Source organism: Phyllostomus discolor, chromosome 1 (genome assembly GCF_004126475.2).
Source record: "Phyllostomus discolor isolate MPI-MPIP mPhyDis1 chromosome 1, mPhyDis1.pri.v3, whole genome shotgun sequence".
NCBI lineage: Eukaryota > Metazoa > Chordata > Mammalia > Chiroptera > Phyllostomidae > Phyllostomus > Phyllostomus discolor.
Window position 1 is genome coordinate 36,674,495 of NC_040903.2, and position 19,071 is coordinate 36,693,565.

Sequence of the window (19,071 nt, forward strand, 5' to 3'; positions counted from 1 at the left end):
CCCACACTCCTCACACCTGAAGTTCATTATGATTTCCATTTAGCATCTCTCTTTTATTTAAGAATATTCTTTTTCTTTAAGATTTCATTTATTTATTTTTAGAGAGGGAAGGGAGGGAGAAAGAGAGAGAGAGGTACATCAGTGTGTGCTTGCTGGGGGCCATGGCCTGCAACCCAGGCATGTGCCCTGACTGGGAATCAAACCTGTGATGCTTTGGTTCACAGCCCACATTCAATCCATTGAGCTACACCAGCCAGGGCTAAGAATATTCTTTTATCTGAGTAACTATACCAATTTTCACTTTAAAATGATTCCGTCTTCATGTCTTTAAATTGTAAATGTTGCATTCATCATGCTAAAATTCATCTTTTTAGAATCATGTCTGGCCCACTTCTAGACAAATACAATATTTAAATCAATAACATCACAGTGTGGATGCTGGAATCTACCTAATTATAACAACCTCAGATTGTGAGCTTTACCCTTTTTAGGAAACATGTCTGGGAGGAGAACCTTACCACTTTTTAGAGAAACCTGATGTATGATTGACAAGCTGTGCTGATTTATATTAGCTAAACTGTTCTAAAGTTTTTCAATATCACCTCAAAATGATAATGAATAATGAAGATTTTAGTAAGAGAGTAAGTATATCATAATGGTAGCTAAACTTTCCTGAGCACTTCTAGATTTTAATTGTGTGTGTGTATGTATGTATGTATATATATATATATATATATATAAAATTTATAGCCTCAGAGTGTTGCATTATAAGTGAAATTTTGTATACCAAAATTGATAGCTTGAAGTCTTAACCCCTAATGTGACTATATTTGGATGTAGGGTCATTAAGGAGAGAAATAGGGTTAAATGAGGTCACAAAGGTGGGTCCTAATCCAGTAAGACTAGTGTCCTCATAAGACAAGGAAGAGACACCAAGGGGGTATGTAGGTGTACAGAGGTAAGGCCATGTAGCATAGAGTAAGGAGGAAGCCATTTGTAAGCCAAGGAGCGAGGTCTCAGGTGAGTCGTAACCCGCCAACACCATAATCTTTTAGTGTTCATAGCTGTGAGGAATAAAACTCTGTTGATTAAGCCACCCAGTCTGTTCTGTTTTGTTATAGCAACCCTAAGTGGCTAATACAGTTGTTATTGCCTCAATTTCATAAGTAAAAAAAGCCCAAACTGTTTCTGTTGCTATTACTGGAAAGCAGTGTCTGATGGGCTGCATGGTAAGACAGGGCCAGTAGTCTAAAGCTGTCTATGTTTTTAGCTTTTAACTTTGTTGTAGTTACACTTCATTTAATATTAAAGTAGAAAGACTCAGTATTAAATGTAGTATTAAAGTAGAAGGTACTGCATGAAGTAGACTTATTGCAACATCTAAAAATGCATGACCAGTCAATAAGGCTGCTAAAGCTTTGTTTGTTTATAGCTATGCCTTACTTAACATTCAAATAAAATGATTTAACTCCATTTATTATGATGATTGATATACAAATTGAGTGAAGGTAAATATCAACAACTTTGCTATAAAAGAAGGAACGAACTACTATGGCAATATAAAGATTTTACAAATATGAGAAAAGTACAAATTTTGAGTAGCAAGAAATGTAGAATATGTAGGCAAGAAGGAAATAAACAGTGGACAGAGAAGAATTGAAACTATGTTTGTTATAAATGGATTTCAAAATGCAGAAGAAAAATAGGATTGTCTTCCAAAGTCAACAATATTAAATAAAGCTGTGTTAGTTTTGAATTCATAAAATAACCCATTATTTTCATTACCATTTAATTTTCCAAACACGGTTTATAAAGTTGAATAGTTAAGAGTTTAAGGTCAGTAAGCAGTCCCTTTGTATTTGCCTCATGTGTGCATCGTCTATCTGTCCTGTGACCATGAGGAGATCAAGCAAATATTCTGCACAGCAGTTTTTATTCCTATAAGAAGAGAGGAACTACAGAGTATACCTGAAGGGAACACTGTGAAGATTAAACAAGCTAATATATAAAAAGGGCTTAGTTCCTGGCAAATAAAGATGATTTCTTCTTACATGTCCATTCCACTTTCAAAAGGAAATACCAAAACATTTCCACAATCTTCAAAAGTCTATGAGAATGTCAATTTTTCTAAGTATCTCTTGCCTGAACCTCTGCTTTGAATAGATTTTCAGGCTTTTTGTTTGCATCTTGTCTTTCAGTCTGTGTCCTTTTTTATTCCAGTTAATCACATGAAGGATCACACTACAATATATTTCTTTTATCAAAGTATCCATTTAAAAAGTCACTGTATTGAAAAGAAGGGCAAAAAAGACTTTTGCTGAAGTTTTGGGAATCAAATTGGTGTTATATCACTACAAAGCATCGAACTAAAACCTAAATAAAATACTAGACATATTATTTCCAAAATAAATGAACTATACCAGTTATGATAAACAGAGGTATGCCTGTGTCTCAGCATGCTTGGGTCATGTCAAACATCTTATGTATTGTTACCCCTGAAAAGTAGCTTGCTGACGTGAACCAGTTGTAACAACAGACTCTCAAACCTCCTAAGTAAACATGTCCTTTGTTAGTTCCCTCTCAAATTTACTCTCCACAAAGCAATGTGACTTGCCTTGGAAAATAGCAAATATGAAGCAAGCAGAGACTAAGGTCTTGTGTACGGACTGCCTTATTACTGCTATACTAACTGCAACTTTCCACATAAATAAGCATGATTAGCCTGCTAGAAAGGAGTTGTAGTTACCCAAGGCTCTGTAATTGAAGCCATCATAAACCAGCCAGTGCTATACCAGCTAGTGCTACACAACAGCAAGTTCAGACAAGACGGGCCAATTCAGGAAAAATGCCCATCTGAACCTAGTTCTAATGGCCAATTTGCAGAGTATGAGCTAAATATATGGTTGCTGTTTTAAGTCTCTAGGTTTTAGAGAAGCATTTATACAACCAACACTAACTAACTGATAAGCCAGTTTATGGTGCACAAATTTATATTTCTTTTTTTAAAAGATTTTTTTTAGAAAGAGGCAGGGGGTGGGAGAAAGAGAGGGAAAGATGTATCAATGTGCAGCTGCCTCTTGTGTGCCCCCTACTGGGGACCTGGCCTGTAACCCAGGTATGTGCCCTGACTGGGAATCAAACCAGCAACCTTTTTGTCCACAGGCTGGCACTCAATCCACTGAGCCACACCAGCCAGGACTTCACAAATTTATAATTCTTAATATGCACAGTACTCCAATTTGCCAATGCCCCCCAACACAAAGCAGACTCTGGGTTGATCTCTGTTTTTTTAAGACCTTAAAGTGCCCTGGCAAACAAGAGTCATCTTTTCCACTCTGGCCTTTTCCACTCTGTTGGTTGGAGCATCTTCCCATAAACCAAAAGGTTGTGACTTTAATCCCCAGTCAAGCTGTGTAAGGGAGGTAACCAATGGATGTTTCTCTCACATTTCTCTCTCTCAGAAAAAAAAACAAAAAAGCAATGAAAATGTGTTCTCCACTACGGACCAAAAAAAAAAAAAAAAAAAGCCATTTGTCCCATGCCTTTAAATGGCACAAAAATTAATAGAAACATTGAAACTGAATTTTACCTTTTAATACCATCAGACTTTTTGGTAAAGTTCACCTTTCCAGTAATCTCAATAAGTAGAAAAACAGTTTAGAAATTTGTTTTCCCTAGAGAAAATTTCTTCGGTCATATATTTATTATTTAAACATTTTTTAGATAGTATTCCTATCATCTATATTAATTTCCAATATTTGTTGTCACTTTTACACCTTACTTATGCAGTTATTTTTTCAAATTTGGTGCATGATATTCAGTTATAGTTTTCATGACTTCCAAAGTCGGTTGCCACCATCCTTCCAGCTCTAATGCAGCAAGAAACCAACTAAGTTGTTTCCAAAATACCAAGGAAATGTCAACTGAAATAGCCTATTCAAAGCTATGTTCTAAATGAAGAGAAAATATTTTATTTAAAATGAGCACTTTGTTCTTGGATATCATTTTAAAATACCTTTATACAATTTTATAAAGAAATGCTATGAGTAAGAAACTATTATAAAGTTACACATGACCTTGGCTTCAGACACCAAAGGATCATATATTCATGGAATCAGCCAGCCCAATTAAAAACTACGTTCAGTTTATTTCGGACATCACAGCTGGATACAAAGTACTAACAAGGAATTCTATTACTTCAAGATGTGTACCAGCAATCATAATTTTATTGTTTTGCATTCCATCTGTAGCATAGGCAACCACCAGAACGCTTGGTGAATAAACGTGAATAGGAAGTGGAGGCACATGGCCAGTACAGTTCAATGGGAGCAGGGCTGCTTCTCATTTGGGGACTCAGGTTTCTTCTCCGTACTCACTATTGCAAGCCCTGCCACTACCAGATGAACTCAGATCTATTGACCTGTAAATACAGTGACATATTTGATCACTAAATTCACAAAGAAATTGACTTTTAATGCATAGCATTACTCATTGGACCTTGCAAAAATGAAAATCTTTACTAAAATACACATTGCACTCCACATTGAGTTCCTGTTAAATGGTCATTTTGACCTAGATAATCCTTTGGTTGTCAGGGAATGCTGGAATTGCTGCATGCTATGATTCTTAATAAAATAAAATAGAAAAAAATTATGTATGTATTAAACTCTGTGTAGCTTTTTCATTGAATCATGTGATATAAGCCAAATTCTCATACTTTTTATTTAAATTAAAAATCTTACATTTCATTTAAAGAAATTATAAAAGTGACTTTACTAATTCAACATGAAGATATATAGAAATATGTATTCAGGAACATTTGTGAATAATTAATACTTATTTGTAAGTTGATAATTTATCTAGAAAGTCAAAATTAGGGCTAATATTATTTCAAGTTCTAGAAAAACAAAGAAATAAGGATTTTTATTATGTTTAATGGAACATAATGCAAATTGTCACAGAGCTTTAATATTATCTTGTATTTTAAAGGTACTTAAGGTTGTTTATTCAAGTGTTCTTTAAAATTCCATGACACTATTGTCTTAAATACAACTGAGACTAAAAATAAAAGAAGTTTTTGATTAAATTCCTAGTTCTGTCACCAGTTAAATCCATTTCTATTTGTATAATAATGACATTAATGATTTATTCTAAAATTGTAATAGCTGGTATGAAATCCTCATAATAGACTATTAATTATTCAGATTGTATTTAGACCTTTACAGTTTTAGTGAACATATTTTAAACTTTTTCAAAAGAGAAGGGTAGGGACAAGTTGATTATATAAAGTTACTTTCAAATATATTATACTGAGCACTTATTATTAAATGATGAAAGTGCTTTTAAATGATTTCTGACTTAAAAGACAAACAAAAACTTAATGTATATTTTTTCCTAGTAACTTCAAAACTTCTTAATCACAATATATAACAAATACAATATTTGTATACTGAGCCAGAATACAAACAATGATACATGCAAATAACACAGACAGAATTATTATGCCTGAAGTTTTCTTGTATTCCTATTACTTTATATTCTTTAAATTTTATTGACTTCAATGGACATATAACAGTGTGTAAGTTTATGTATACAGTATAATAATTTACCTGATACATATTGTGAAATAATTGCCACAGTAAGTTTAGTTAACAACCATCATTATACATAAGTACAAAAAACATTTTTTTTCATTTTGATGCAAACTTTTAGGATCTACTCTCTTAGCAACACTCAAATGTCTTATACTGTAGTCATGTTGTGCATTATATCCGCAGTAATTATTTATCTTATATCTGGAAGTTTATACCTTTTGTATTTTTTTCTAATAATTTGTAATGTAGGTCACATTTTCATGGACCTTTTGGCCATTTGAATGTCCTTGGAAAAATCTCTATTCAAGTCCTTTGCCCACTTTTCATTGGTTTTGGGTGTTTTGTTGTTGTTTTTGTTTTTTTGCTATTGAATTGTATGTAATTTTTATATGTGTTTTGAACATTAACCCCTTATCAGATATATGATTTGCAACTATTTTCCCCTATTCTCATCTTTTAATTTTGTTGGTCATTTCTTTGATTATGCAGAGGTTTTTAGTTTGTTGTAGTCCATCTTGTTTACTTTGTTTTTGCTGCATATGGTTTAGGTTTCATAAGCAAAAAATCATTCTAAAGACCCATGTCAAAAGGCTTTTTTCCATTATTTCTACTAGGATTTTTATGGCTTCAGTACTTACTTTTAAGTGTTTAATCCATTTAGAATTAATTTTGGTGAGTGGTGTAAAGATAAAAGTCTAGTTTTATTCTTTTAGATGAGAATATTCATCTTTTCCAGCACCATTAATTGAAAAGAGTCTTTTCTACAATGCATATTATTGGCTTCCTTGTCAAATATTAATTGACCATATATACATAGGGTTATTTCTGGGTTATTGATTCTGTTCCATTGGGCTATGTTCTTGTTTTTATGCCAACACATACTGTTTTGATTACTATAACTTTATAATGTAAGTTGAAAAAAATGTATCATGCCTACCACTTCATTCTTCTTTCTTGGAATTGCTTTCACTATTTGGGGTCTTTTGTGGTTCCTCATAAATTTTAGGATCGTTCTACTTCTGTGAGCAATGCAATTGGAATCTTTGTAGACGTTGCATTGACTTTACCAATAGCACTGAGTAGTATGGACATTTTAACAATACTAATTCTTCAGTTGAAGAATTCAGGATACCTTTGCATTCATTTGTATCACTTTAATTTCTTTCATTAATATTTTGCAGTTTTCAGTGTAGAGAATTTTTGCCTTCCTGGTAAAAGTTATTCCTAAATATGTTATTGTTTTTGATGTTATTGTAAAAGGGATTATTTTCTTTATTTGTGTTTCAGATAATTTATTGTTAAGGTATAGAAACACTACTGAGTTTTGCACATTAATATATAAAATTATGTCATCTGTAAATAAAAACAGTTTTACTTCTTTCATTCCAATTCTGATGACTTTTATTTTTCTTTCTTGATTTCTCTGGCTACTACTTCCAGTACTCGGTTGAATAGGAATATGAGAAGGGTTACCCTTGTCTTGCTCCTGATCTTAGACAAAAAGTTTTCAGCCTCTCACCATTGACATAATTGTCTGCTATGATTATGTCATATGTAGCCATTATTATGTTGAGGTATGTTTCTTCTATACCTGTTTTGTTGAATGTTTTTATCATAACTGGATATTAAATGCTTACTGAGAACTATGACAAGCATATTTAAAAATGACATTAATTAGAAAAGTAATGTTAAAATGGCTAATGCAATAAAAAATATTGAGTAAAGTTTCAAAGAAATTCTAAAGTGTACCACAATTACCTAACATAAAATAAGAGACACACTTTTCATTTTCACTAGTAACTTTATTGATTTGGATACTCTGAGTTTGTCAGATATCTCCTGCTTTTCCCTTATAGTGGGTAGAGGCCAGGGTGCTGCTAAACATCTTTCAATGCATAAAGCAGCCCCACCACGAAGAATTATTTGTCCAATTATCAATAGTACCAAAAAACTTTGTAAACCACTTTAGACATGTTCAATCATGTCTCTATATACTGCACAAATCTTTTTTTTTTTTGCATTTCAGTTGCATTTTTACCTTTCTTAAAATGATAAAGCATAATATGCCAAAAAATGTTGCATATTTACTTTCATCTTCAATATTAAAACAACTACAAAAATTCACCAATTTTGATGTTTTTAATGCACACTGATATGACAGCTATCACAATAAAATCTAGCAAAATTCTTTCACCAATTTTGATGTTTTTAATGCACACTGATATGACAGCTATCACAATAAAATCTAGCAAAATTCTTTCAAGTGAAGTTAAAGACCACTAAGCATTATAGTTATCGTGCAAAAAAAAACCAAGCTTTTTGACCAACTACCTCTCTCTAGGGTTACACACACACATATATATATCCTTTCAAGATTACAGATGAAATTTTCAGAATTAATTATAATTTGTCAGACTATATAAGTTTTCATACGCTGAATTTATTATTTAAGAAAGATACATTTTTGTAGATAAAATAGAAGTATCGGAAACATGAGGAAAGGATGATTTAAAAGATGAAAAAGTTTTATTTGTTTAAATTAACGTGTTCATAGAACAGCAAAAAATACACTTACCTTTAAAACCATAATGATATACTTTCTTCCCAATGCCATTGTAAGGATCGCTGCTTAATCTAATTTAATTTGCCATCACTTTATGAGCGATGGTTAATGGGTCACCATCCCCAATTCTCTTCATTTTACAGGTATGTAAGCAGAGGCTTAGAAAAAGAGATGATCCCCTGTCTAAGGTCACAGGTCATGTGTGGAAGTGCTAGCTACAAACCCAAGTTACCTGACTTCAGAACCTGTATTTTTCAATCAGTTCTATTGCTGGTGCCCCACAACTACATGATGGCTGAACTCCCTCAATTTGTCAGTTATCTTTTGACACTGAATAATTTAAGGAAGTTCTAGGGGCCTCCTGGGTATCAAAGTTATGGATTATCCAGCAATTTCTAGACTAGTATAATCCCTGGCTGTTTCCCTTACTTAAATGCTTTTTCTTGTCTGATTCATTCTCTACCATGACACAGGAATAACTTAACTGATTCTGTTACTCTTGCTTATAATTCTTCAATGATTCCCATTGATTTCTAGGAAAAACCACCTAGAGTCAGTTTGTTCTAATGCAATAATCATAATGCTCTGCAAGAGTATACAGCTAAAGCTATTGCAACTATATCCTGTATTTATGGGAAAAATTGATTATTTCATAAACTTTGATGAAAAGCTACTTGAGTGGAGTGCAGATTAATACATGATTCTCCGTGACAGGAAATCCACATTAGTTTTTACTCAATATTACATTTATTCTTTGTATTCCCATTATTTACGTCATGTGTGGGTGATAAGTAAAGTAAAATAATAAAAACAAAGCATATTTTAAATTTAAAAAATTCATATTAATGAGTATATTATATGTGATATATCCATATTCACATTGAAATTTGAATACTGTGAGATAAAAATATAATGATTAGCCAGACCCTTTAAAACATATAACATTGTAGAAAATCTTAAATGGTTCCCTTGGGAGAAAAACAAATTCAAACATATAAAGTGACAGTTAATTTTCATTGAAAAAAATAAAGCTTATAATTTAAACATATATAGGAGCTATTTTTTCTTTTAGAGATACTTCTTTGTGGAATATCTTTCTGAATAATATTGGTTTGTTCAATCTTTAAAAATTTAGATTTTCAAAAAATTAAATGTAGGGAAAAAAAACTTTAAAATCTTACAGTAAAAGGTTGAACTTGAGTTTTCTAGCCACTCAGCTGGCAAGCTAAACTGAGGAAGGTCCGTAGGAGGGAGACCTGTAGCCACACTTCAGTAAGTGCTGGTTCAGTTACCAAAACAAAGAAGTGAAGCCAAAGAAATAAGAATGAGGAGCAATGTTAAAAGTGTGGAGAGTTATTAGAAGGCGCAAGCCAAAACTGCTCTAGGCCTGGGTACTCTTATTGACGGAAAGCCAAACTAAGCTGCATTAAAGGGCTAGAAGAAAAGAGTAAGAGAAGTTATGGAAACAGATACTAAGTTCATTCATTTGTAAACAATTTGAAATACATCAGTTCCTTTAAAACATACTCTAGCTGAAGGCTGTGTCTAGATCTAAGGACAGTGGTGCTGTGATTGTGTGTGTATGTTGTAGGACAGAGAAAAGCAAGGGTAGTGTGCTCTCCACAATAGCCATATGCTTAATTATCTTGCTGAAATACCAGAACATTTTGAATACTTAAGGAGAAAAGCAACAGTAAAGTAAAAATTTAGTTGTCATCATTTTCAATTGGCATACTAATATGCCATACATTAAGATCATGACAGTATTTGAATGCAAAATATTAAATAATATGTCACAATCACTAAAACATTAGGTTTGTTCAAACTCTCTCAAAACAGTGTTTTCCACATTTTAAAAAATTGTTCTTGTGGGAGTTAATAAAATTTTGTTTGGTACAATCACTCCCACTATTTCTTAAATGTGAACATCTCATGTTCCACATCCTAATTTACACGTGAGTCTGATTTCCCTATGGTATCTGTGGCAAAAGAAACTTCCTATGAAACAATTATTTCCCCCTTCTTTTCCTTATACATGCTAATTTAGTAGGTATGGGAACCAATGAGCCCTGTTTCAGGCAATTAATTAGGTGACTTCTGCCAAATGTAGTAATTGTATCCCTTTTTGAATTTCTAAGAGTAATCAAGTGAAAAATTTCTGGATAATAGACATAAGGAACTCAGTAAAAAATTATTTCTGACAGAAATGGATAGAAGAGAATTCATTTTTACCCCCACCCACTTCCTGTTTGTGAAACACTTTTGTCAGGATGCAATTCTTGGGGTTTCTCCAAGGACAGAGTGAAAATAGAAAAGCCCCTAGCCTCCTATTGAAATGGTTGAGTTTCTGAACTAACCCTGTAAAATGCTTATCTCACACTTCACTGATCTATGAAGTAATACATGTCTACATTATTTAAGTTACTTCTTGGGTATTCTGTTGCCTGAAACTTAAAGTGTCATCACTGGTATTACTTCAATACTCTAGAAACCAGGTGAATAACAAAGACAAAAGTTTTTATCAACATATTAAAATTTTTGTGGCTATATTTTTGGGGCATTTTATATTTTTCACTCAGTGTATCATTACCATGTTGGCTGAAAATATAATTGATAGTACAACATTCCATTATATTGCCCTATTATATTACACCCCCCTAATGGAAATAAGTTGTATTCTGCTATGTTGTAAACTTTATGATATTAGGCAGTGTATGCTATAGTACACTGCCCAGATGACCCCTTATAGATTCAGCCATTCATTCCCCCAGCTTTCACTGGTGATAAATAGGGATGGTTTACCAAAGTAAAGGAATACACTGGCAAATAGAACCTCAGGTGTTTGTGAGGTTTTGGGGAAAAGTACTTGTAAGAACCATGAAAATGAATGATTATTTTTGGAGGGCCACTTATAATTTGGAGGAGAACAATAAAGTTGATTTTCTACCAACACAAGATAAAATGTGACAGGAACATGGACCACTTGGGAGCTTATTAAAGAGACTATTATCTCCTACAGCCAGAGAACAAAGAAAGTTTAAGATCTTGCCCAGGACTTTATTAAGATTTTATTGGAGCTAATAAATTAAAATCAGATTCCTCACTGGGAAGGAATGAGACACTGAGATTTGTAGATAAGAACATCAGGATTACAGTATTCAAAATTTTTGAGAACCCAGGTCCTTCTGGACTCTCTAGTGTTACAGAAGTAACTCATTTCTCTCACTAATACTTGTTTTTCTTCCTCCAAGAAAAGGATACAGAGGCCCCTGCTTCACCAGACAATACACTGTCCCCTCAGGTTCTATCCTCATCCCTTATACCAGCCACTAGATAAGTAGGATTACAAGGAAATGTAATTTGGTCAGGAGAATTTCAAGTCTGCTAATAACTTAAGGGAGCTGCAATACATGTACCAGCAGAAGTACAGAGAACATGCTTGGGAATGGAGCCCAAAGTACTGGATCCAGGACTGTGGTATATAAATTTGGATAAATGACAAATTATCAATATGGAACGCTCTCCTATGATACAGGATTTGAAACCTTGATAAGGTCCCACGACATGGTATTAATACACAACTAGAATGACTCTTAGAAGCAAACAGTGATAGATGATCCACATTACATGAAATAGAAATTCTAGAACTGCCATGGTAGAGAGTCATTGGCACAGCAAAGTTGGCATGTTGGAATAGATACACAGCTTGAGGACATGGAGCTCACCAGCTGACTAATCTCCATTCAAGAATGTAAAAGACAGTTCATTTACAATGGAAACAAGGAATGCTCTAGGAAGAACACAACAGCTTTCTTAAGAATCTCAGTAGAGGTTGTGTTCTTCAGGCTAGAAATGAGGATAGAAATGCTATATAACTGAATCCCCTACTAGCAGAGATCAAGTAGAGGCATAGTGATTGGGCATCCTTTATGGATGAGTGTCCAAGTCAGATGGCAGCCAGGGTAGTCTGAGACACACAGAGGAATGGCGATAATTAATAGAACACATCAATCCTAGGAGCAAGATAGATGTGCCACAAAAATGTTCCTGAGAGACTAAGTTCCCCAAGAACAAGAAACCTTCAAGACAATAATAAATGTGCTCTTAAGGGTCATCTGCTTGCATATTTTACCATATGTTGATAAATACAGCAGATACAGCATGAGAAAGGCTTGATGAGGGAGGACACAGACGATTGTTTTAAGGGATGAGTGTCTAGGTCACTCCACCTAGTAAGGTACCTATTCATTAGAGTTTCTAAACAAAGATGAAGGGATGCTAGAATAAGCAGTAGAGGAAAGAGATGAATACAGTTGCAGTGCTAAGACCCACTGCAATGGATGGCTTATTGTTTATCTTCCAAGTTTCCTTTGATCAATTTCCCCGGAAATAGGACTGATAAGAATTTCAATGATGGGGTCAGTTTATTATTACAGGAAGGGAATGAATCTTAGTGCCTACAGGTAAATTGCAGTAGGCACTACTGTGTTCCAGATAGTCCTCAGGATTGAGAGATTCGTTTTCCAAACAAAGCCCTGAACTAAAGGGAACTACTTCACTTGAGGCTATGTCTTCATCTCAGGGGCAGTCCTCATCCTTATCTGATCAATGCAAAGGTATGAAATCCCAACCATCTTGCCTAAAATAAGGACCTCTCAAATTCAGAACTTCCTCCAAAGCATTACAACCTCCACCTGATCCCCATCTTTCTTCCTTCACTCCATAATAAATACTGATTCAAAGAGTACTTCCTAATAAACTACAGGCATGCAAATTTCTACCTCATAATCTGTTTCCCAGGAAACACTACTTAAGATAGTGGTTATTGATTTTTACTTTCAAAATTCTTAGAATATTTTGGACATACTCTCATATAGTTTGGTTGAGGAAACTCTAAATAGTAAAGTTGAAATCCACAAGTCCTCCAGTGTTACCCTTTCAAACAACATTTAAAGAGGTTCAAATATTATTTTATTTGACACAGAGTACAGCCAACATCTCCTATAGCTATCAAGTAGCACACATTTGAGTATAGATTATAACTAAAATTGCATCATAAATACATTTGGTTGTGCCTAACAATTGAATTCTTTGTGAAAGGAACTATGATGTGTTCCCAGGATCAAATATGCCTACCCAGAATGCCTTGAGTTCCATAAAAATGACATGGTAGAAAAAGGGAGGGAAGATGAGAATGTCTAGTTACACCTGAGTAAGAGGAGTAAAGAAAGGATATACTCACAGCTTGGAGTAGTAAATTTATCAGACAGGGAGTAATAAGACCTGATTTTTACCATTCTGGTCTCATTCAAGAAGCAGAAATCTTCATCCTAAAAAAAGGTAGGATGAATGTATAATCTGAACAGAAGTTAAACATGATTGACGAGATAGTAAAAAAAAATACCTATGTGTTCTTCAGTGAATTTTATCTTCAGCTACAGAAACAATTACTCTCAGGCCACTGAGAAAAGTTGTAGTAAAATTGTAAAGGCATTGGTAGTAATTTTTGAGTAATTATGGCTAACTGGAAAGCTGTGAAAGAAAAGATAAGGGGAAATGACATTTCAATTTTTGAAAGGGAAAAAATAAAATAAAAAATACACACTAATGAACCTAGATCCAGACCAAATCATTAAGTGAATTATTTAAAGAAGCTGATAAATATTTGAAAAGGAAAGTAGTGATGGCTAGGTATCAGACAAGCTAGACTGACATCAATTACTATACTGAGAGCTTGGTTGGACTCTATACACAGACTCTGTCAAAATTTCAGCAAGACATTAGCTTGGAGTCTCAGGGTTATCATAAACACAAGATGAAATCCATGAGCTAAACAAGGGTGAAGTTTGAAACTCCATATAAAAATACCAACAATATACTAAGGTCAGCTTGGAGAAAAGTCCAGAACACAGTGGTTCAAGCTCCGTCCACTGCAACTATCTGTGATACATTTTCAAAAAGTATTTTGCATAGTGATATACATGGGCCACTTTTAAGAATAATAACAAGTTGAGACCAAGACAAAAAAATAAAAATCTAAAGGACTTCTCATATTACCAGGGTAATATGGTTGGGTTTTGTTGGGTTAACCAGGATGTGGTTAACCCAACAAAATGAGACGAGAAGCCTTATATTTACATAGCAACATTCCGGGGTGAAGGCATTGGCCTACACTGCTATTCATATGAAAGAGACTGAGGTTTCAGATAATAAACAGAAAAATGAACTAAATCAGTAAGAAGCATTTAATTCACAAGTTGGTTATATTAGTAGTAGGATTTTTACACAAATCAACACAAGAATAATCCCAACTCTAGGCTGTGCAAGTGAATTTTCATTTATGTGTACAGTTCTAGTTGTCATCTGTTGAGAAAAGAAAATGAGAAAGAGCGCCGACATTAAACAGGATGTACTGATGCCAGCAGTATGTTAATTACCCCAGAACAGTCAATATTTACTTTTCCACTTAATTTCTATAATAATTTTTGGAGTAGATAAATTATTCCTGTTTTACATGTGAACAAACCAAACCTGAAAATATTGAACAAATTTGGCCAAGGAAATAAAGCTGTAAATGCAGGAGCTGAGATTATTATCAAATATAAATGGGGTTCAGCTACCTGCCAACAAACTGTGGAATAAAACTAAGGTTGATGGGGAAGGAAAAAGGTCTTTATCAAAATGTTGCACAGTTCTGGGGAGCAGAGACTTCCCAACTCCATGCCAATCTGACACACAAAAATCCAGCTATACCCAGAATCACAAACAGTATCCAAAAACCCTGCTCCATCCCTATCTGTCCTTCTGCAGCAGGAGGCTGCTGGGTGGACTGCTTTCCAGCTCCAGGCTCGCTCCATGGAGCACCTGAATGTGGGGCTGGCACAGCCGTCGCCAGGCTGGGCCTGGGCCTCTGCAGAACTCTGCAGCCAGTCATGCAGAGAGGGTTTTGGTCTGTGGGGCTGGCAGAGGCTGCCCCAGTCCCAGAGCCAGCAAACACTCCAGCCTGCATGTCTGTGCACTGATCTCAGAGGAAGAGAAAGGTGGGATCCAGGACCATCCACGTAACTCAGAAGACATTTGGCTTCCCGTGGGCCTCCATGGGGGCATACATCTCTGGGGTCCAGGCCACCATGGGGGCCTACATCTCTGGGGTCCAGGTCACCATGCAAGACTTAGCCTCAGAGCTACCTGGATCCAGGCTAGACAAGCAAGGAGAAGGACCAAGACTCTGCCCTCCTTTCCTTTAAATCTCTGAGCCCAAAATTACTTGCACTCTGGAAGAGTCCAGCTTCCCCAGCCCCTAACATCTGTAGGTTAGACTGTCAAGTCTTCCCCTCCTTCTGCTGCCATGTTAACCTTAAGGTACATGTACCTCTGTGACATCTAGTTTCCCCTTCAATCCAGAACTGGAGGGTTTTGTCCTCCATCAGTCATGCTCTCCAGTCTGCACAAATTCTGGCAAGGCTTCTCCCTGCAGTGTGTCTGCCGGTGATGGAATCTGTCCTAACACACCACACTAGCTCAGTTGCCCAGGTAATGTGATGCTGTGCTCGTTTGTTTACCTGGGAGTGCAGCCTGTTGCACACTCTTTTAGCCAGGGGTAGGAAAACCTGTCACAAGCCACACTAGCAATGCAAGGCTTCATTCCCACAGCCTCCAGCATTTCCTGCAACCCCTCCCTCACTCGGCCCCTCCTCTGACCAGCGACCTGGCCAGATCTCCCTGAATCAAGATTTATCCAAAGTCTGTCAAACCCCACTCTTCTTATTTAGAGTTCTAAATACCCTTATGTCCTTAATTTAAAAACTCAAACCCCTGAAAGGTGTGACTCCTGTAACCTGTAATAATTGACCTCTTAGCACTTCTCTTACATTCACTCGTAACTATTGCAAAAGAGTCATAATTCCTAGGGTCTAAATTATTAAGGTATTTGTAACTTTTCTTTCTCTGCACAGGTCTCTTCTCTGTTTCATATGGCTTGCATCTTGTTCTCTCCCTCTCCCTCCCTCTCTTCCACTTTCTCTTTCTTTCTCTCTCCACCTCCTACTAACTTGAATAAATGTTAAAATGTTATTTATAGTAAGTGAAACTATAGCACAAATGAATATGTTTGTTTCCAGTTCACAGAGATGCATATCTAGAGTTGAATGATTATCTTCATTTTATCACAATTTTATATAGCATTTTTAATATCAAACAAATTGAAACATTAATAAAATGACACAGATAGTTTTATATTATTTATTTGTAAATATTTTTACCAAGTGATATCTCAGGGTTTTTTTCTGTACTTTATGTGTTTGTACATGCATGCATAACATTGATTATTGTTTTTTGAATTGAAATTTCTTGAGTTTTATTGGGATCACTATAGTACAAAATCCAGCAGAAAGTGGTAACAGTGGTGAGAATTCTGCAAGACTGAATACCTAATATCCAGGACATTTGGACCTTTGGGCTGATAAAAATAATTGAGAACCATTTAAGCAGCCAGTCAGTAATGATGGAGGTAAATAGGTAACTTCACTCCACTGGCTTAGAAGAAAATATGTCTGTAACAAAAAACATTTATTTTTGACGTGAGATCTCTTGACTCATAAGACTACAAGCTACTGTATTTCTATGTGGTCTTAGTCCACAGTGCACTCCTGCAATCATCTGAGGTTGTTCATTTAGACCCTGGCATGTAGAGGCTACTACTTTAATTTTGGCCTACTAGCTAGCTTCAGGGTGCCAGGCCTGAAGTGTTCCACCACGCTAGTTACTGTTTTTCCCTTTTCATTCAACTAGATATTCCCTCACTGAAGACCCTGAGGCCTAACAGCAGTATCTCTTGCCTGGGTGACTCAAGAGCAATGCTTTTCCAAAAATTATAGTTAAATTGTGTACTGGTAAGAAAACATGAGATATTCAGTACTTCTGTATTTAGAGAAGCTTCTTGAAATTTGATATGGTAGAAAACCTGATTTATAATTAAACTGGTGCATATTAAACTAGTACTGAAATATTGAAACTCTGCATTAAAAGTATGTGCCAAGTTTTAACGGTTCAGTTTAGTGGTTTGTAGCAGCAACGGTGGACTTAGATGCAATTATTGCTTCCAAAAACTGAGTTCCCACAGAGGCAGCGGCTTTGTAAGCCAGAAACTAACTCAATTATCAAGAATCTGATCCTCAAGGAATTCACATTTGGAATGGAAAGTGTGCACTGTACACCAAAAAAAGAAGTATTAATGTCTAAGCATAGGAGGAAAATGGACTAATTTTCCATGTTTAGCAGGTACTGTGCTATTGTTGTTGTTTATTTTGCTATGGCCTAGGATGTTTTATTTATTAATGAATTATATTTATGAAATGAAACAAGATAACTCTAATCTGTTAAATTTAAACTATTTTTCTTCAATTTATGAAAAGATGAAGACAGAGAAGCATCTCATTTTAAGAGAAAAATAAAAACTAACTGAAAATGTATGGTGTTTCTCTGTTGAAAATAGATTCTGATTTTTTTCAATCCCTAAATATTTTTTATTCTGGTATAAATTGCTTTACTCAACATAAATAATAATGCTGACTTATTACAACTTGTGTGATTTCTAAATTGCTCAGTTAACTCCGGGCTCTATACATGTTAATGTGTTTGGAGTTGTTGTCATTGACACTGCATAGGAACCACATCTAGTACTTGCTGTGGTTGCTGCAATGGGGCATCTTAAAAGTTGTTTCCATAAAGTATAGAAAGTAATACAAATGAAAATCAAGCCTGAGTTATTTGAACAGTGAGAATTATTACAGTAATATTAATGATGATTGCCCAAGTCTGGAACTGTGTACACCATTATATATAGTATTATACATTATATGTATAGTATTATATATTATATATAGTGTTATATAACAGTGTTATATATATTACACATAATATATATATGGCTGCCACTCACTATGGATTAATGATTCTAAAACTCAAAATTAACTGAGGTACCAATTATATACCTCATCTGTGCTAAGCACTTAGTCCTAACAGGAACTCTATAAGGGAGATATTGTACCATCATTGTACAGATTAAAACCTGAAAATCAAGGTTGTTGTTGATGTCTACATTCCTGTTCTTGAACATGCCTTCATTTCATTTTAAACAGATCCTTCTACTTCAAGGATTTCCATGTTTAATCAAATATTTCTTTAAAGAATATGAAAGGTTACATATGTGTGTATGTGTGCATTGCCTATGCATAATATAGCTGCAGCAAGGAAAAAATACCTCAGGCAATATGATTTAAGTTCTATGCAAAATAGGGTGACTAACAGTAAATCTATAAATAAAATAGAATTTTATCTTCCAAATAAAGCTATATTACCGTTTTCCCTAATACATTTGTTAAAAAATGTGTACTTGGCACATAGTGAGATTTTTGAGAACAAATAAAGATGAGTCCGACACCAGCACTATCTTCAAAAATCGTATTATAATGAAAGAGATACAAAGAATACAAGCAGAATGTAATAATAAAGTCCCATAAATAAAGTATGAATAAAATAAATGTAGAAGTTCTAACAAGAAAGATATCTACTTGGGGGATGAAAAGCATTTGTATTAGAAAAAAAAAGAGGAAAAGTGACATTTCAGTTAGCTGTGAATACAGATGTATTAAATTGGAAAGAAAAAAAAATGACCAAAGAGAGACTGGATGAAGGCAGTATTTCAATTTAATAAAATGTGTTAAAGGGCATAATGGGAATAATTTTAAGGAAGCCTGGAGGCTGGGAGGCTGGGAGGCTGGGGGTTTGAATTTCCTTCTGTTATTACAGGGAAATCTTATGAAAATATTTTTTGCAGAACACTAACACATTCAGAACTGCTCATCGGTACAGCAGTGTGTTAGAAGGATCAGGGTTAAGAGTTTTAGAAACCTA

At 34.7% G+C, this 19,071-nt stretch overlaps 1 long non-coding RNA gene across 1 annotated transcript; it reads right to left on the reverse strand.

The window, feature by feature from the left end:
- Positions 1-4,127: 4,127 nt before the first annotated feature.
- Positions 4,128-15,716, reverse strand: LOC118499587. Its single transcript, XR_004902085.1, has 2 exons — positions 15,530-15,716; positions 4,128-4,420 (listed from the first exon to the last, which is right to left on the reverse strand). It is a non-coding gene; the product is annotated as an uncharacterized LOC118499587 (long non-coding RNA).
- Between the last annotated feature and the right edge of the window lie 3,355 nt (positions 15,717-19,071).